Source organism: Conger conger, chromosome 6, assembly GCF_963514075.1.
Source record: "Conger conger chromosome 6, fConCon1.1, whole genome shotgun sequence".
NCBI lineage: Eukaryota > Metazoa > Chordata > Actinopteri > Anguilliformes > Congridae > Conger > Conger conger.
The window spans coordinates 19,995,429-20,014,903 of record NC_083765.1 but is presented as its reverse complement, the minus strand read 5'-3'; the positions used below and the strand labels follow the sequence as shown (position 1 = coordinate 20,014,903).

Sequence of the window (19,475 nt, the reverse complement as noted above, 5' to 3'; positions counted from 1 at the left end):
GCATAATTACCCGTAGGTTACTATGTCTTATGTATTAGGCTGCAATAAAGGAATTCATGATTGTGGAAATATAAAAAAACACACACACACACACACACACGCACACACGCACATATGCACACACACGCACACACACACACACACATGCACCCACATACACACACACACACACGCACACAGACACATACACAAACACACACATGCACGCACACACACACACACACACGCACACACACATACACACACACACACACACACTGCTGGTCAGTGCTGCTTAGAGAGCAGGGCAGAGATCAGCAGTTCCAGAATGGCGGCAACAAGGACATAAAAGATAAATGTGTGAACACTGCAGACTGCTTTTATTTAAACTCTTAAAGAGAGAGAAAACAAACCGCCTGTGAACTGCGAAGGCCTCGCGTATCATTTATAATTTATAGTCATTTATTTATAATATATGTAACATTTTTACCCTTCATATTCCTTTATTGCATCATGTTGTGTAATGCAGTGCAATGTAATGCAAGTGCAGTGTGTAGTGCAATGTAATGTTCACGATTGTCTAAATATGGACCACAAATGGGGTAAAAAAAAAAAAAAAAATTCCAGAGATATTTCAAAAATATTCCGTCTTTAAAAGATAATAATAATAATAATAACATCACATGAGAGTTCACTGTTTTATATAATTTCTGCTTACACAAATCTCTTCAGACGTCTTGAGTTTTGCATTTTGCTTTGCAGGTTAAACGCGTAGCCCAAGGACACTGAGGGGAAACATGCTTATCTGCGTGTCCGTGTGTGTAGTCACGCTCATGCCTGGCCCTTCCTCCCCGCTCCACACACACTGCATACGAATATGAATATTAATATTCAGCATGCTCACTCATTATGAGGGATTAATCACATTGTGCTTTTTGTTCACTGCGTTTCTTCTACAGGACGTGTGCACTCTCTCTGTTAGCCTCTCAGCGTCTGTAAGCCCAAGGCCCTAGATAAACACAATCCGGCCCTCACTGCCTGTTCATATCAAGGAGAAAATGAAAAATAAGACTTTCTGCATGCCTGACTCTGCGATAAAGAAGGGAGTGTTATTAATGTGCTTAAATGTGTTATCGTTTTTAACGCAGTTAATGAGGATAGCAAATACCATATCCGCAACACTGATGGCCTTTGATTAGTGATTTAATATCATATTGTGGGATCATTTTGATCTCATGTTATTTAAAGCTGAAGCAGAAGATAATATTTTGAGATTAATGCTCTTCATTGCTGACTATATTTTTAATGCGGACGTTCTTAATGATTAGGAATCATCTTTGTATTGATCCGGAGACCAGGCTTAATTGGAGCCTATCAGTGCTAACACGTAGCAGCTGCGTTCTCTCTCTCCCTGTCTCTCTCTCTCTCTCTCAGAAATTGCATGAGTTCTCTACAGAGAAAAGCCCTAATAGAGGCTTTTGGCTGGGAAACCTCAGCAGTTGCGTTCACCCTGTTTGTTTGGAGGAAGATAAATGCGGTGTGATTTAAATTAGTTTCCTGTGCTGGATTATGAGGGGTGAGTGCCGTCGTTCCCACTGAGGCCCTGTGTGGTAGTAAATGTGAGTAAATCAGCTGTTCTGTGCATTGACTCTCAGAAGATGGGTCCTGCTGTGTGTTTAAGTGTGTGAGCTGTCTGTCTCGACGCACGCACGCTGTGCCGTCCTGCGGTCATTCCCTGCGGATGGCCGGCGTTGTGGAGATTAGACCAGGGACTGATCTCTGGCCTTTTCACTCACATTCCGGCATGTTCCGCTTGGCTGGCTCCCGGTGAGAGCTTTTAGAGAGGGCTGCAGGTCTGAGCAGGGGTTTCCCCTAAACCTGCGCCCTCGGTTGACAGCATGAGAGGGCCACTCTGGAGGGAGGGAAGGCTTCCTGTCTGTGACAGGCGGTACGTCCATGCTGACGGACATGAGAACTCTCTCTCTCGAGGCATCGTATGGTGGCGTGCCCAAGATGACCTTCATCAAAACCACACTGTCGGTACAGCAGCGGTGGCCAATCGCGTGCCATGGTGGGATGAGAGTACGCATAGCTGCATTCAAAACCGCACACTAGCATACTAAAAATTGACTCTGAGTAGTGTGCTAAGTATTTCAGACATGTCTTCATTCCAACTCATCACTGCACCAACTGATTTCACTAATTAACACACCTTCAACCAGAGAGGAGGGAACTAATTAGTGAAATCAGTGAAGTGAACTCTCAGCTCTCCTTGGCACATCACTGGGCACCCCTGAACCCTACAGCAGGGATCATTGAATCTGGCCCTCGACTCCAAATACAGCCCTGGTTTTCTCTGTAACTGAATAATTAGTGCTACTGACCGTCTTCACACCTGACTCCCAGGTAAAGGGAGGGTGGAAAACCAGCTGTTCTTGGCCCTCAAGGACCGTGATTTGATGATCCCAGCCCTACAGCCAGGCTGCTCTACTACCACCGCATCGTCCTCCAGGGCGGCGATGGAGAGTGTTTCTCAGTGCAGGAAACCCCACTGAAACACAAAACGTGGATTACCGAGAGCGATGTGTACGCCGGGAAAGATCAAAGAAGGATAAATGTCGGGGAAGGAATGGAGGGGATGAATTCCTTTCACCAGAATTTACCACTGGTGTTCAAAGGGAGAGGTTAATGCTGCTTGTAAATATTGATTGAAATGGATATTCTCGTAGAGGTATGGAGTATATCACTTTCTTTCCAGCACAGTGGCCCCATATCAACTGCCCCCCCCCCCCCCCCTTCTCTTTAGAGTTTAGGAAATAGGTCAGGCTTTCTATTATGTTTGAAAAGTCTAGGTCTTTGTGTGTGTTAACTGAAATTGATGTCAGGCCATTTTCCGTGAAACTAAAAGACTATGAAAGGCCGGTAATGTTTTTTTTTCTGGATTTGATTGATATCCCTGAATAAATAAATGCCACGCAGTGCTTTGGCTATCAAATTTCTTGTCTGTGAAAGAAAAAAAAAATATTCATCGAGGTTATTAAATGTTTTTTTCTCATAATCCATCATTGAAAGGAATGGCTGGGATTCAGTCAGCGTTTATCCTTAACTTCAATGGTTAGATTTTGAAGAGATTTCTTTTTTCTAAGAGTTCATTCAACAATCATGAAAATTCACTAAAATGACTGATAAAAAAGCTGTAAACAAGGCCCTTAGCTCCAGGGGGGACTGTCCCCAGCTTAATCTAATCAACTGTAAGTCACTAAATAACAAAAAATAACAAATAACTTCTACATTCATTTCCAGTACAGCTGGATTACCTTTGTGCCTCCAAATGTATCCCATTTATTTTGGAAGTAACTAGCTAGGATTATTCAAGGATTTTGATCCTCATTAAAATAAGGACAACAATGTAAATTCTGTATTTTTTGTTCGCTTTTGTCATTTTGTGAGTGAGCTTAGCACAGTCTGGGTAAAGGCTAGAGTGGAGTCTGTCATAGGCTCTTAGCACAGTCTGGGTAAAGGCTAGAGTGGAGTCTGTCATAGGCTCTTAGCACAGTCTGGGTAAAGGCTAGAGTGGAGTCTGTCATAGGCTCTTAGCACAGTCTGTGTAAAGGCTAGAGTGGAGTCTGTCAGGCTCTTAGCACAGTCTGGGTAAAGGCTAGAGTGGAGTCTGTCATAGGCTCTTGGCACAGTCTGAGTAAAGGCTAGAGTGGAGTCTGTCATAGGCTCTTAGCACAGTCTGGGTAAAGGCTAGAGTGGAGTCTGTCATAGGCTCTTAGCACAGTCTGGGTAAAGGCTAGAGTGGAGTCTGTCGTAGGCTCTTAGCACAGCCAGCAGTGCAGTTCCTGTGCTGAGGTTTTATGGTTTAATGAACCATGCATGAGAGCCAAGAGAGCCAGTCAGACATCGGCTACCCTCAACCCCTCCCTACCCCGACCCCTTTTATACTCTCAGAAATAGAGTAGAGGTACATTTTGGTTCTGTGCTTTTGTTCAAATTTCCCAATGTTCCCTGAAAGTACGGTAATGTTCTCTTTGGGTACAAATTTGCAAATTAATTATATACCCTGGTGTAAAATCCAGCTGTGACCAGCTTGAAATTACCAGCTACCATCTGTTTCAAAACATAGTTTGTCAAACCATGGCCGGTCAAACCAGATTGAGTATGGAGCTGGTCTGAACTGGTCAACGAGCTACCAGCTGTTTCAGTTTAGTCTCTTATTCATGGCAATGTGCGTGCAAGTTTGTATGCATGTATGTACAGTATGTTTGGTTGAATGTGTTATTTATCATGTAACTTCTATTATTAATGCAGCGACACTTGAGTCCAAAACTAATTTCCTTAGGACAATACAGTTCATCTTAATCCCAGCATTCCTGCGATTGTTCGTTAGCCAGGCTAATCAACCCTAAACAACCCCTAACTGAAGCCGCTCTGTCTCTGCTCTGCCTTACAGACGTCCTGATGTGGAGTTCCAGCCGGGGGCGTTTCTGAAGACGGATTTTAACACAGCTGAACTTCTCTCAACTTCTCCTCCCCTTTTTCACCGGTCGTCTGTTTATCTGCTGCTCTGCCACCAGGTAGGGAACACGCGCCTTGTCCGATTCCGCCCCCTTTTCACGCCCTCGTAATTGCAGGGATGGGGAGGCGCCCATTCTCCGGGGTTCCCCGGTCAACCGATGCTGATAAATGCTCAGAGGAAACATGTGCTCCTCGTTGGGTTTGTTTTGTGTGAGATCATGCATATTCATACGGCCTAAATAACAGCAAAACCTTGGGTCTTAAATTACATTGCTTAGATCTGATCCGTTTGTGAACACAGAGTCCGTCGAGTTGAACACTGAACGTTTGATCTCCCATCATTATTATTCATCATGAACTGTTCGTTTAACAACCGAGATTTAAAACCGCATTTAAAATGGCAGGGCTCACATTGTCAGACAGACAAGGCTCTGGTTTTGAGAAATGCGGGAATGTTTGTAGTTAATTGCAGGGGCTGGGTTATGGCAGAGTAGAACAGATTTAAACAGCGTAATCTAGATAGAAAGACAGACACAGGAACAGATGGGGGACTGGAGAGAGATAGATGATGGATGGATAGATAGAAACATGAGAACAAGGGAGAGACAGGATAGGGGAAGAGAAAGAGGGGAAACAAACAGTCTGGTGAAAGGAATGGACAGAATAGCAATGCCAGCGTGAAAGAGGGAAGGATGCTTAGCAACAGAAGAGAAGAAAAAATAAGAGATGCGAGGGACGAGAAGACAGAGAGAAAGAGAGCGAGAGAGAGAGAGAGAGAGAGAGATGCAGCACACAGTCTCCCTGATGATCTCGCAGGTTTGAAGGGTGATGAAATGAATGGAGATTGGTTAACACTGCCACACACCGGAGCAGAGTTGTTGTGTGTTTTTGAGGTGCATTTGAGGAAGTCGGCAGAGGTAGATGGTAAGTGGTTGCCGTGACAGCATTGACAGCTCCCGGAATGACCATGCACCCTATTGAAGCAGAACTTGCTATTTCTCTCTCACAAATCGTGCTTCCTCTAACCTACGCCCACTTTCTCTCTCCGAGGCCATCGGCCGCCATTTTTCAGCCAGGGCCAGTCCAGTGCCTCGAGCTGAAATCAGAGTGAGAGAGAAGTTACATCTCCTGTACCACAGCCTCACCTGTGTTGAGGTGGTGGACAGGGGACGATCAAACCCAGTGGGGCTTGTTAACATGGGGCACAAAGGTCATGGGGTCAGAGCTATGGGTTTCTGGGAAGTCAGTGGTGGCAAACATTGCCTGAAGGTCCAGGGAACGTGCATGGGCAGAGTGTTTATGACGGGGTGCCCCTCCAATGTTGAATACGATCTCCAGCTGAACACAAAGCTCATACGGCTCAACACAGAGCTCATATGATCCTGAACATCAAGCTCATACAACTGAACACACAGCTCATACAGCTGAACACAGAGATCAAACGCTGCCTGAACACACAGCTCATACAGCTTATATGGCTGAACACATCGCTCAAACAGCTGAACACACAGCTCAAACAGCTGAACACACAGCTCATACTGCTGAACACACAGCTCATACCACTGAACGCACAGCTCATACAGCTGAACACACAGCTCAAACAGCTGAACACACAGCTCATACCACTGAACACACAGCTCAAACAGCTGAACACACCGCTCATACCACTGAACACACAGCTCATACCACTGAACACACAGCTCATACAGCTGAACACACAGCTCATACCACTGAACACACAGCTCATACCACTGAACACACAGGTCATACAGCTGAACACACAACTCAAACCACTGAACACACAGCTCATACAGCTGAACACACAGCTCAAACAGCTGAACACATATCTTATACGACTGAACACACAGCTCAATCCAACCCTGGAAAGCCCTCCACAGTGCCGCATTAAAAAACAGTTTCCAGTAATACTCAGTCTGGGAATATTCAGGCAGGACTAGACTCGCTTTTCATTGATGCTAATGGAAAGGCATAATTAAACGATTAAAATGACATCTGCCATCTTAATTTCTCTTCACTGGGATGGAACTCTGCTCTTCTCCAGCTAAGGATTGTGCACTTTAATGAAGATGGATGAACCAATGAGAGCCCAGCAATAGAGAACAGTGCAGTTTCATATAATGTAATAGGGACAGTCTTTATCCCTACCCACGTATCTTCCTGTACACGATAGGACCTTTTAAGGTTTCTTTTCAGAGTGGGTTATAAATGTCATATATATTATGTGCTATAATGAATGCAGTTTGCATGCAGCAGTCATACATGCGACAGATTGGGGAATTCAGAGACAAATTCACGAGTCTCAAACTGTGAGCAATAAGTCATTTATTTACAGGGAATATTCGCACAAGAAAAAAGAAAAACACAGGCACGCGATCACAAGAATAATACGATTCAATTAATGTCCAGCGGTCAGACTGAATAATGAGTGAGTTCTCTTTCGTCTCCTCCGGGCCAAATACTCTCTACGTCTTAATGAGAGCCAGGCTGAGATCATGGTATCATAGCATGGTTGTGACTGCCGTAAATGGCCTCATACGGGGTAATCAGTCAGGCCGATCATGTCTGCAGCTGCGAGGCTATGGACTGGAACTCAGAAGAGTACCCATAATTCCCCCGTGCTGGCCTCCTCTCATTGGCTCTTGGTGCTTTTATAATTGATTTTACTCCTTGTTTTTAAAGAGTTGAACGAGATGGCATCGTTCACTCAGCCTCTTGTCAGCTGATCTTCTGGTCTTGGTTATCCCACAGGCTAGCGCTAGGCTAAGACGAAGGTGTGATGATGCCGTTATGGTAGCCGCCTCTTTGAAATGCTGTCTTGTTTACCTTTGGCTTTAAATGTTCATAATTTTGTTTGAATGTATGTCATGTGTGTCAACTTGTATTATTTATTTTATGACTGTGTGTTGTGTCTGTATTAACATTTATGCATACAGTATATTGGCATGTATGATGTCAAAATAATATTCATCATAAATAGTGTGTAGAATACAACATTGCACGTCATTTTAGCTGATGCGTCTATCCAACGTGACTTACAGTTGATTAAACTAAGCAGGAGACCATCCTCCCCTGGCCTTGCTCAAGGACCCAACAGCTGTGCGGATCTTATTGTGGCTACACCAGGGATCAAACCGCCAAACTCGCGGGTCCCAGTCATATAGTTTAGCCACTATGCTACAAGATATGGATATGAAAGAAATGTACCCTCAAACACGACACCAGGGCAACAATTTTACACTAGGACTCTCTCTACACCTTCTCTTAAGTAGAGAGGGTGGGGTTGTAAGGAGAGGGAAGGGGGTCTGGGTGGGTTGGGGGGGGGGGGGATTTGGCAATGGAAGCTGGTTTGGTACCCCAGTCCAAACAGAGCCCCCTCTCAGGTCTCGTCCTGTTGTCTTGGCTGTGTTTTAAACGCTGGGTATTACTGGCACCGCAGAGCTAGCGGCTAATTGAGCGAGCTGGTGTCAAACGCTACGCACCATGCGAGTGCCCTTCTATCACGACGAGGACACGCAGGCACTAATTAAAAACCAGAGACGGTACGGCTTCAAGCTGGCCAGCTAATTAAAATGCTTCAAGCCCCCACCCCAAAAACAAAAATAACAAGCAATTAGCCCTCCCCAAAACAATGAGCAATTAAAACAGGCCTTGCCACTGCACTGAAAGTATCTGTGCTTTATAAATATCACAATGACATGAGAAATTTGTGGTAAATCCTAGCAATAATAACAAAATGGCACATTTATGAATAGGAAATAATGAATTAAATTGAAACATTAATCCTCGTTTTTTAGCTGTCCAGAAAATGCAGAGGGACTCGGGGAGGGAGTTAACTTCAGTTTTTTTAAGCAATGCTGCTGTGTGAGTTCTTTCTTTAAGAAGCCCTTCTGCTCTGTCTTTAGAAAAGTTAAAGACCTCCCCTGAGGTACAGGAGATGGGGGGTATAGGGGGGGTGGTATAGAATCCCTAAATGACATTTGTGCTGGGCAGTAGGAGAATTCAGGCCTCGGATTTAATATTCTCTTGAAAAATGTCTTCATAACTTTTAGCGGGAGAGAGGAAAAACGCTGTTGAAAAAAAGCGACTCCAATACAGCAGGAATGGTTCTGTACTCAGGGCCTGCAGTAACAGTGTGTGTATGTGTGAGTGTGTGAGAGTGTGTGTGTGTGTGTGCGCGCGCACACAGGTTAACATAGACTGTGATGAAGCTGCAACAAATCTGCCAAATGACAAAAATGTAAATGTAAGCAGGAATGGTTCTGTCCTGTACATTAGCCCTGCAGTAGCAGTGAGTAATGAGCAGAGCAGACTGATATGCGGTGGATTTAGATTAAAGGTTCGTTCGGGTGACCAGCATTGGATTCACAGCCTCCCTATACCCGCACTGCTGCGAGATTGATCACTCCTTAAATATAAATTCAGCTGATGTTCTGAGTCTGGAAACACATTCAGAAAGACTGTTAGCTCTGTAGACATTTATTAAATGTGTATGGAATGATTATTAAATGATATGGCCAACAGGGAGTTATTTATCATCATTCAGATACATTGTGTTCATTTATCTAATACTTGCTAAAATGATATGTCAATGCATTGTGCTGTGTACTGTGTCTATATAAGAATTTGAATCATTGTGGCCTGGTTTTTATTGAGTCGGAATGATTTTTCTAACATGCGTTAAATACTGTAGTATGGAGTGCCTCTATGAATTAACATGACCTGAAGATAAAATGTGGTGTGTAGCCACCATGATCAAAATCTTAATCTGTTTCTATAAATGAGTTTGTAAATCCATTTTGAAGGTATTGTTTTGTTTTTCTTTATGTAACATTACCCACTTCAAGTAAACAGATAAATGATTGCCCAGAAATGAAAAGAAAATAACTATGATCAGTATAATTACTGTTACGATTGCTAATTTAGATGGAGTTCTGCGAAACATGCAAGAAAAATCCAATCTCTCTCTCATCATAAAATTGCGCAAAATTAATGTTCCCTAGAATCACATCTCTGGCGCTTTGCTTTCATTCGAAAAGAAAGAAGTCAGTGCCGATGGTCTGATTCTCTCTCCAACCCGGTTCCTCTGTCAGAGACGTTTTAAACCCGTTTTATCAGACCTGTATATCCCACCACGTTCCAGTGCAGCCAGGCTGTCAGAACTTTGAGCGGCTGGTTGCGCTCCACTCTCCACGCACACACACACACACACACACACACACACACACACACACACACACGGCCTCTGCACCTCTGTGTTATGTAAGGTGCCTATTGTTTGGAACAGAAACACTCGAGCGTTATTTATGTAATGGCCCTGCCTGCACATGCTACAAGTGGCACGTTTGTGGGAGTGCTGGGTTTTTATTGGTAGGGCTCGGTGCTGTACAGAGGGCTTTGTCGTTTGAGCGAGCTCACCCCGCATTGTGCACACAGGCCACCCGCACTTCACATCGCCTTTTTAAGTGAGAGAGAGAGAGAGAGAGAGAGAGAGAGAGAGCGGGCGGTAAGAGGCTCTGAGGGGTACCCCCCCCACACACACATACACACACACAGCCATCTCTCACGCACACACACCCATCTCTCTCTCACACACACACACACCCATCTCACACTCACACACACACCCATTTTTCACACACAAAGCCATCTGACACACACACACACACACACACACACACAGCTATCTCACACACAGACACATTTGGAAGTGATTATTCCGACAATGCCCATTTTCCTGGAGTAAGGCCCATTGAGACACAATGCACCCAGTGGCGTGTGTGTGTGTGTGTGTGTGTGTGTGTGTGTGTGCGCGCCAGTGTGTGTGTGTGTGTGTGTGTGTGTGTGTACACTCACTGAGCACTTTAGTAGGTATTTATTGGACTTATTTAAGTCTTCTGCTGCTGTAGCCTATCCACTTAGAGGTTTGATGCATTGTGTGTTCAGATGCTCTTCTGCATACCAATATTTGCCTGCAGATCTGCTGTTCACTTGTTTTTTTTTCCTTTTTCACACCATTCTCAGCAAACTCTGGTGTGAAAAAAAAAAAAAAAAAACAAGAGATCAGCAGTTTCTGAGATACTCAAACCACACTACCTGGCACCAGCAATCATTCCATGGTCAAAATGACTTAAATTACATCACTGCCCCATTTGGTCTGAAAAACAACTGAACCTCTTGACTATGTCTGCATGCTTTTATACGTTTAGTTGCTGCCACACGATTGGCTGATTAAATATTTACATTTGCAAGCGGGTGTACAGGTATACCAAATACAGTGATCACTGAATATATGTTTGCATGCGTGTCTGTGTGTGTGTGAGTGCATGCATGTATGTATTTCTCAAACTTTGCTTCCAACTATGGTAGAGATTGCTGATTTGTGGGAGATTTCAGACAAGCAGGCAGACAGATGGACAGATAGACAGGTACACATATAGACAGATAGACATACAGGCACACATATAAACAGACAGGCACACAGGCAGTCAGACGGACAGACAGACAGACAGGCAGACAGATGGACAGAGAGACGGGCACACAGACAGACATATAGACAGACAGGCACGTTAGACAGACAGATGGACAGACAGACAGACAGGCAGACAGACGGACAGAGAGACGGGCACACAGACAGACATATAAACAGACAGGCACGCAGACAGACAGATGGACAGACAGACAGACAGGCAGACAGACGGACAGAGAGACGGGCAGACAGACATATAGACAGACAGGCACGCAGACAGACAGATGGACAGACAGAGAGACAGTCACTCAGACAGACAGGCAGGCAGGCAGACAGACAGGCAGGCAGATGGGTAAAGATGATTTTTCCTGCAGTCTTCGTGATTCAGAGCAGATGATGTTTGTGAGAGAGGGTCTGGGATTACACATTCCTCCTGTTGGGTTAAAGAGTGCAGTCTCTGCCCAGCTTCTCGTTTCCACTCCAACATGGGCACTGCAGTCTCTGCCCTAATTAACTACAAATACTAGTAATACTAATCTACTTCTGCAAAATAATAATAATAATAATAATAATTAATAATGTTGATATATAGTGATGTAGAGGATGATAAGACAGATGTACAAGAACCTACTGAATAATCAACATCACATTTTATAGCCCCTGCGAAATAGAGTCAATTTCCATTTTTCCTCTCTCGCTCCCTCACTCTTTCTCAATTTCTCACCTCCCCCCCTTTCTCTCTCTCTCTTGCTTTTGTTCGCTTTCTCTCTCTCAGTACTTCATTACATTTTTTGTTTCCCATGACTTCTGTGAAATGAGCGTGTTATTGTGTCTCCATTCCCTTTGCACCCCCCCACCCACACACACACTCCCATACACACACACACACACACAAAAACACACACACACACACACACAAACTCACACAAACCCACACACATACACACACATACTCACTCACACACACACACACACACACACACACTTCCATTAGCGAGTACACACTACATTATCACTTTTCTCACCTCACACTGGGGTGGTGGGGGCTGGGTTATTGACCCCTCCTGTGGTCTCGAATTAAGATGGCCGCTCAGATCAACCCGGAGCTCTCTCACGTCACTGTCGATCGGTGTCACTCTGCGCCTGCCCCTTTCTCTGCCTCTCCCCCGTCTTTGCTCACGTAACGAGGCCCGAACGGCGGATAGATCCGCTGGAAAAACACAAAAGCCATTCATTCCCACCGGCCGCCGACAGATCATCGATCTTTGAACGGATTTAATAAACCAACGGAAATGCGACCAGCAGTGAAGGCTCTCATCCTGAAATGTGCTCAGAGAATTCCAGAGGGGATGGGTATTGATTTTGCAATCCTGGCATGAATTTGATTGCATGAATAAATGTTATATGGCATGATCATTTCCACATTTACTGTTCTACTGATGGCTTGTGTTTACATTACTGAAAATGAGCTCTCAACCACTTTCAAATGGCCTGTGGTTATTTTGAAGAATATTCTGACCATAACAGTCATATTATAGGGGAAAAAAATCATACATAATTTTATTTTCCATCGAGAAAAATTGCTCCTTTACATGTCCAGGCCAACACTGAGAAAGGGCCACTGTAAACACATTAATATCAAAATGTTAATTGTGTTCCAAGCATACTGCAGGCTGCTAATGTCATACAGTGTCTCTGCTGTACTGTACTGTAAAACTCCCTCAGTGCCACCCTGTGTTTTACTCTGCAAATATTTACCAGTAAATAATGTTTATCATATGTCAACCCCAAGTCAATAGAACTACTTGTTTGACAGTTGGTTTTGGGAATTAAACAAACAGAGGGAATTTAATGATGTTTGATCAGAATAAATTACTGTAGGTACTAGTGCAGACAAAGCAAACTTACTGTATATTAGCAGTGTAGTGGCAGGATGAATGAGCAGGTTTTTGAATGGTGCAACAAACCACACCCCCTTATACTGTAATCTACCAATCCACTCCCACCAGTGGACAAACCACACCCGTATCATGTACTCCACCTATCCCCTCTCTCACCAATGGACAAACCACCGCCATTATGTAATCTACCAATCTGCCCTCTCACAAGAGGAGAAACCACACCCCCTTTTCCTGTATTCCACCAATTGGCTCTCTCTCCAGAGGAAGCCCCTCTCAACAACAATCCAATTGGATGGCATCTACTTTAGAAAAACAACGCCTTTTTAAATTATTTATTTGTTTACTTTGACTTAAAAAAAAAATGTGTGTGTAAGTGTTTATTGAGTTATTTTGTTCAGACGCCCTCTGTGCGGGTGTTTCCTCTGACGCTGGAAACATCCCATCCGTGTGACAGAAGGATCCTGACCATGACTTTTGAGGGATGGGCTGTTTTCCTTTGTTTAAGCTGAGCCTGTCAGGTCTGACGGATGGTATTGAGTTTGTCCTTTTCATTATGTGTGCATGCATCTCTCAGAGGCGCCATTACGGTGGAGACCCTCTCCTCCTGTATTTAAAAATAACTCGCCTGCAAATAATTAAGACTTATAGATTTCAATGCACATCAGATAAACACAAAAAAGTTTACATATAGGCCTGAGGGAAGACTGATTTTTGGATTTAGATTGGATATATACAGCGGTTTGAATGCAGGATGGCCACCAGGTGCGTGCGCCTGTGCTTGCCTGTGTGTGTGTGTGCGTGTGTGTGTGCATTTGTGTGTGAGTGATTGTGAGTGTGTGTATGCACGCGTGTGTGTGCCTGTACCTGTCAGTGCATTCATGCCTGTGTGCACCTGTGTGTGTGCCTTTGCCTATGTGTGTGATTGTGTGTGTATGCCTGTGTGTGTGTGAATGTATGTTATGTGTGTGTGTGCATACCTGTGCCTTTGCGTGTGTGTTTGTGTGTGTGTGTATGTGTGATAGTGTCTGTGTGCCAGTGTATATGTGTGTGTGTGTGTTTTATGCATGTCTGTGATCGTGTGTGTCTGTGTGCTTGTATACGCTGTGTATATACAGTCTATTGGATATATCCATATATACAGTATATGACTGAGGCATGGTTGTCATGGTGAGCAGACTCTGTCTGACGGGTGAGGAGTTGAGGCGTGTGCTGTGTCCCTGTGTGTATGTTATGCAACTAGCCCTGGCATTAGATAACAGAGACATCATATTTGAAAGTAAAAAAAGCCTTTTACTTTTTAGGAATAAGCTATTCTGGATCGTGGGGATATTAGTTAGAGGCTTCATGTTCTTCTGTGGGGGCAGTACTGGACTGTTGACATACAACTGAGTCTCTTTGCGATTCATAAAAAATGTTAAAGCTTGGAGAATCTGGTACACTGAACTTGGCTTTGTTTTAGCCAAGGGATGAACAGACACCAGCTCAGCTCTTGAACCCTCCCACTGTCGGAAGAACATGATTGGCAAAACCAGCAACCAATCATAATTCATAAAGAGCAGTAAAGTGATGTGGAGTCTGCTCTTGAATTTGAACTGTTCCATGAAAGCTTTATGCGTGCTCTTAGCCTTCTGGGCCGCGTTAAAGCACCGTTGCCGGTTTGTTTAGGTGTTTGGTTCTGTTGCAGGGAGTTGAAGGTTATTAGCCTTGTGCAGATGCTTTGGCTTGTTGTGTGAAGTGTTAGCAGTGCAAACTCCAGGGGAACTGTTTGTGCTAGACTACTGCACTCTCAAACCTTCAACTAAAAAAGCAAGTAATAAAGAAACGAAACAGGAATGCAAAACTACCCAACTGACCAAATCAAAGGGAGATAAATGGTGAAAGCCATTACTTTTACTGGTTGAGACTGGTTGAATTACTTTTACCCAGCGAGACAAGCTGTATGACCATCTTGGCTATGCTGGTTTACCAGCTCATACCCAGCTTGACCATGCTGGTTGACCAGCTTATACCCAGCTTGGCCATGCTGGTTGACCAGCTCATACCCAGCTTGGCCATGCTGGTTGACCAGTTCATACCCAGTTTTATGATCAGCCTTATTTCCATGCTGGTGAAGCTGGCATAGCTGGATTTTACAGCTACACAGGCTGGAGTGGCAGACACAGACTGCTGGGTATACTGGGAATGTTTTAATAATTATCTCTTCCCGTCTCCTCCTCTCTCATTTTTCTGGGAAGGGTTAACTGGTTGCCATGACAGAGAGGGCTCAGATTGTTTAATAAAAGGAAGAAGGATGCACAATCCATCCTCATTTACCTCCTTCAGCGAAGGATGCAGATATTCATCTTTTGAGGAAACAATTTAGGGTTTATATGGTGCCACAGCGCTGAGCTTTCAATGAGTCATCAAACGGATAGGAGAAAATCCAGCGATAATGGCAAGAAAGGAAAGAACTAATGCTGAGAGGGTCTGGTAAATATCACAATAACAACAGATCACAAACATATCAATATCAGTAAAATCATAAAATGTGCATGTCTAATTCAAAAGAAGCAATACGCCTATCATTATTCAATTATACTACAGTAACTTATTTTGTAATTACAGTAAATTATTTGTAAAACGGAATTGTCACAAATCATATGTCATTGATGTTAAAAACAGCAGAAATGGAGTCCATATGACTCATGAATGACATGAAACAACCTGAACATGATACTACAGAGATGGGCTACATCTTCTTCCTCATTTTATCTTGTTTTAGTCTTTTCTTCAGACATGGCAACAACCTCACATCCATGGTCCCGTTGCTCTGTGGGTGGGGCTGGTGTCAATAGACCTGTGTTTCTCCTGTCCTGCAGCTCTGTGGGTGGGGCTGGTGTCGATAGTCCTGTGTTTCTCTTGTGGGTGGGACTGTTATCAGTTGTCCTGTGTTTTTTTTCTGTGGGATGGGCTGGTGTCGATAGTCCTGTAGCTCTGTGGGTGGGGCTGGTGTTGATAGTCCTGTAGCTCTGTGGGTGGGGCTGGTGTTGATAGTCCTGTAGCTCTGTGGGTGGGGCTGGTGTTGATAGTCCTGTAGCTCTGTGGGTGGGGCTGGTGTCACTCATCCTGTAGATCTGTGGGTGGAGCTGGTGTCGATAGTCCTATAGCTCTGTGGGTGGAGTGGTGTCGATAGTCCTGTAGCTCAATGGGTGGGGCTGGTGTCACTCATCCTGTAGCTCTGTGGGTGGAGCTGGTGTCGATAGTCCTATAGCTCTATTGGTGGAGCTGGTGTCGATAGTTATGTAGTTGTTGTATCTCCCTGTTCCCTCATTTTGAAAGTCAGATCAGAGCTGTAAGCCTGCACTACGGCTGCAGTGTGGTCTAATTCAGGACAGAGCACAGATTACATCTCCGTACTCCAGCCGAGCTGTACACCTTATGCAGCGAAAAGCTCCTCTAACAGCAGAGAGGAACCAGTACCCCCTGCACAGCCTTCCCAAACCCGCTTACATCAATGAAACAGCCCAGGATGGGATATAGCGTGGGGTTTATCTGCCTGACGGCTGCTACGGGGTTTCAGATCGTCACGCTTGCGTGCGTATGCGTCATGTGGAGTGCTGATGGCGTTCTGGTTGTTCTGAAGGTTGTTCATACGTGCGCGTAATGAAGGACAGCAGACGCCAGGTGTCTTTGCTGGAATGTTCTCTCTGACGGAGGGAGAGCACTGCAGTGAGGACGATCTGAACCAAAATGGAGTCGGGCTGAGCAGGCTGTCGCCATGGCAACAGCAGCTGCCTCTGTGTTCCCCGGTTGCCGGGTAGCGATGAGGTGTGAGCAGCTCGTTTCTGCAGCGACCTCCTGCCTTTCCTGCCGGAACACGGTGGATACGCCGCCATCGGCAGACAGGAAGTTCAGCTCACAGCGTAAGCCCTTTCCATGTTACTTCCTGCGGTCCTGAGCTGTTCATGTCGATGTGCTGTTTTGACAGCTCCAGTTGAATATATTTATAAATTTTGTTTTTGTGCCAATTATCCTGAATTCCATGAAATCTGAAGCCATGCGGAGTTAAAAAAATAAATAAAACATTTTACTTCTTTTAACATAACCATTTGATGTTGGTAGCATTTTATGTCTCAAATAGCATTTTATGTCTTAAATAGTGGTCTGTTATTATTATATTTATTATTATGAATAATTTCATATGAACATTTGTTTACAAGGATTGCACTGGATTACATGAGCCAGTCGTGAGGAGAATCAGCAGTCAACACATTAGCAGTTGAACCATCAGTTCAGGATGGGATATTCCACCTAATTACTGTTTTGTTTTTGCGAAAATGGCAAACAGCTAAAGTGCACTACTGATTGACTCACAGTGTGAATATTGTCATATTCATGTATGCTAGCACTAACAGCGATAATGGTTGTGGGGCAGGGGTGTTTAGCATAAGCAGGCTAACAAGGCCAAGTCAAGGCCGATCATTAAAATTGCCATTCTTTATTGGCCAGTGTAATGGTTAGCATTGGCTCCAAAAACTGTGCATTTATTTATATTGGCTCTGTCATGCAGTGCTTTTAGCAGGGAGACGCAGGCGAGTAAACTAAAGTGGTGTAGCAGGTCGGTGGAGTAGGCTGCTGTAGGAAGGTATAGTGGTGTAGCAGTGAGGCTGAGCAGATTCCCTCACCCCCTGCAGCAGGGTTCTTCCTCATGGAAACCATCCTAACTGGAGCTGCCAAGTCAACGACTTGTCCTGACCCACAATGCACTTCTCTGTGACAGAAAGACAGACAGGCGCACCTGCAGGACCCCCTCTCTTTAGTTCTATAACTGACCAAGTACAGAGCACTACTAGATGTAGTTCTCTCTCGCTGCTAAAATCTCTTGAAATGTCTTCTCTGAAATGGACTGCGCTCCATGCTCTGACACCCAGGCATGACGGGGGGCAGACTGGTGTCTCCGGGCAAGGGCAGGGGGGTCACAGGGCTGTGTTAGAGCCGTCCCCCTCCAGGAGCTGTGGCTTTACAGTAACGCTGTGTGGCAGGAGGCTGGGGGGGAGAGGGGAAGTGATGTAATGATCACTGCCTCCAGGGCTGCCCAGTTGTGACAGAGAGAGAGAGAGAGGGGGGGGGGGGGGGGGGGGACAGAGAGAGTGGGCAATGCTGGACTCCTGTGGAATCTGATGTCCTCTGATTCCTGTGGAATCTGTCCTGCCCTCTGATTGGCTTGTGTAGGCTCCATCCATTGTGATTGGCTTGTGCAAGTTCTATCCATTTTGGTTGTGGGGTTCATTCCACTACTTCCACTGCGAGGGTGTTGAATGGTGAAATTTTGACCTTGAATACTTTGGGTACTTTTGCTGGATGTTGCTGTAGCAGCTCATCTGCATACAGCATGAAGATAAATGCCCACTCCGCTGGTTAAATGTTTGCTTTGCGGCGCATACAGAGTCACGGGGTGACGTTAATACATGCACAGATAAATTAGGAGAAAATATGTCTTTGATTCAGTCTGAATTTGTCCTGCTGGGGACCCACACACACACACACACTATTCAGAAAACATGCATCTTCCTGTTTCATTAAAACGATGACAACCTCATTTGTTTAATGAAAGACAACGCAAAACTAATTAGAGGCAAGATGCTGAGGAAAGAAAAATAATGAAATAGTTCTCTTACCAGACAAAGTGTGTGTGTGAGTGAGCGTACGTGTGTGTGTGTGTGTGAGAGTGTGTTTGCACATATATAAGTATGTGCGCATGTGTGTGATTGTTTGTGTGTTTTACGAGTTTGTGCATGTGCTTGTATGTGTACGTGTGTGTGTGTGTGTGTGTGTGTGTGTGTATGTGTGCATGCACAGTCCCCTCCAAACATATTGGAACAGCAAGGCCAATTCCTTTGTTTTTGCAATACCCTGAATACATTTGGGGTTGAGATAGAAAGATGAACACGAGACAGGAGTGCATAATTTCAGCTTTTATTTCCTGCTATTTACACCTAGATGTGTTGAACGACTTAGAACATAGCACATTTGGTATCAGACCACCCAATTTTGATGTAGGCAAAAGTATTGGAACAGAGAGTATTTAAGTAAATGAAAGTAAATGACACTTAATATTTGGTAGCATATCCCTTGCTTGCAATAACTGCATCAAGCCTGTGACACACTGATATCACCAAACTGTTGCATTTCTCTTTTGTGATGCTTTTTATCAATAGTTTAGTGAGCCCACTCTAGAAGCAGCCAAGCAAGCCCAAACCTTGACACTTCCTCCACTGTGCTTCACAGACAAGCTTATATGTTTTGGATGCATGAGCAGATTCCTTCTTTCTCCACGCTTCTTTGCAAAATGTAATCTTGCCCTCCGATTACTACTGATGAGTGGTTTGCATCTTGTGAAATAGCCTCTATATTGCTGCTCTCTAAGTCTTCTTTGAACGGTTGATTGAGATACCTTAACTCCTGCCCTGTGGAGATTGTTTGTGATGTTACTGACTGATTTTTGGGGTATTTCTTCACAGCTTCTGCTGTTGTTTTCCTTGCTTGACCTGTTCGACATCTGCTGCTCAGTACGCCAGCGGTTTCTTTCTTTTTCAGGACATTCCAAG

At 44.5% G+C, this 19,475-nt stretch overlaps 1 protein-coding gene across 3 annotated transcripts in view; it reads left to right on the top strand.

The window, feature by feature from the left end:
• lingo2b (leucine rich repeat and Ig domain containing 2b) overlaps positions 1-19,475 on the top strand; it is a 275,604-nt gene that overhangs the window by 104,136 nt on the left and 151,993 nt on the right. For 2 of the 3 annotated variants that reach the window (XM_061245864.1, XM_061245865.1), the window contains exon 2: positions 4,436-4,559. The gene's annotated coding sequence lies outside the window, so the exon portion shown is untranslated. Of the gene's footprint in view, positions 1-4,435; positions 4,560-16,670; positions 16,791-19,475 lie in introns of those variants that run through there. The other variant, XM_061245868.1, reaches the window with a different exon arrangement.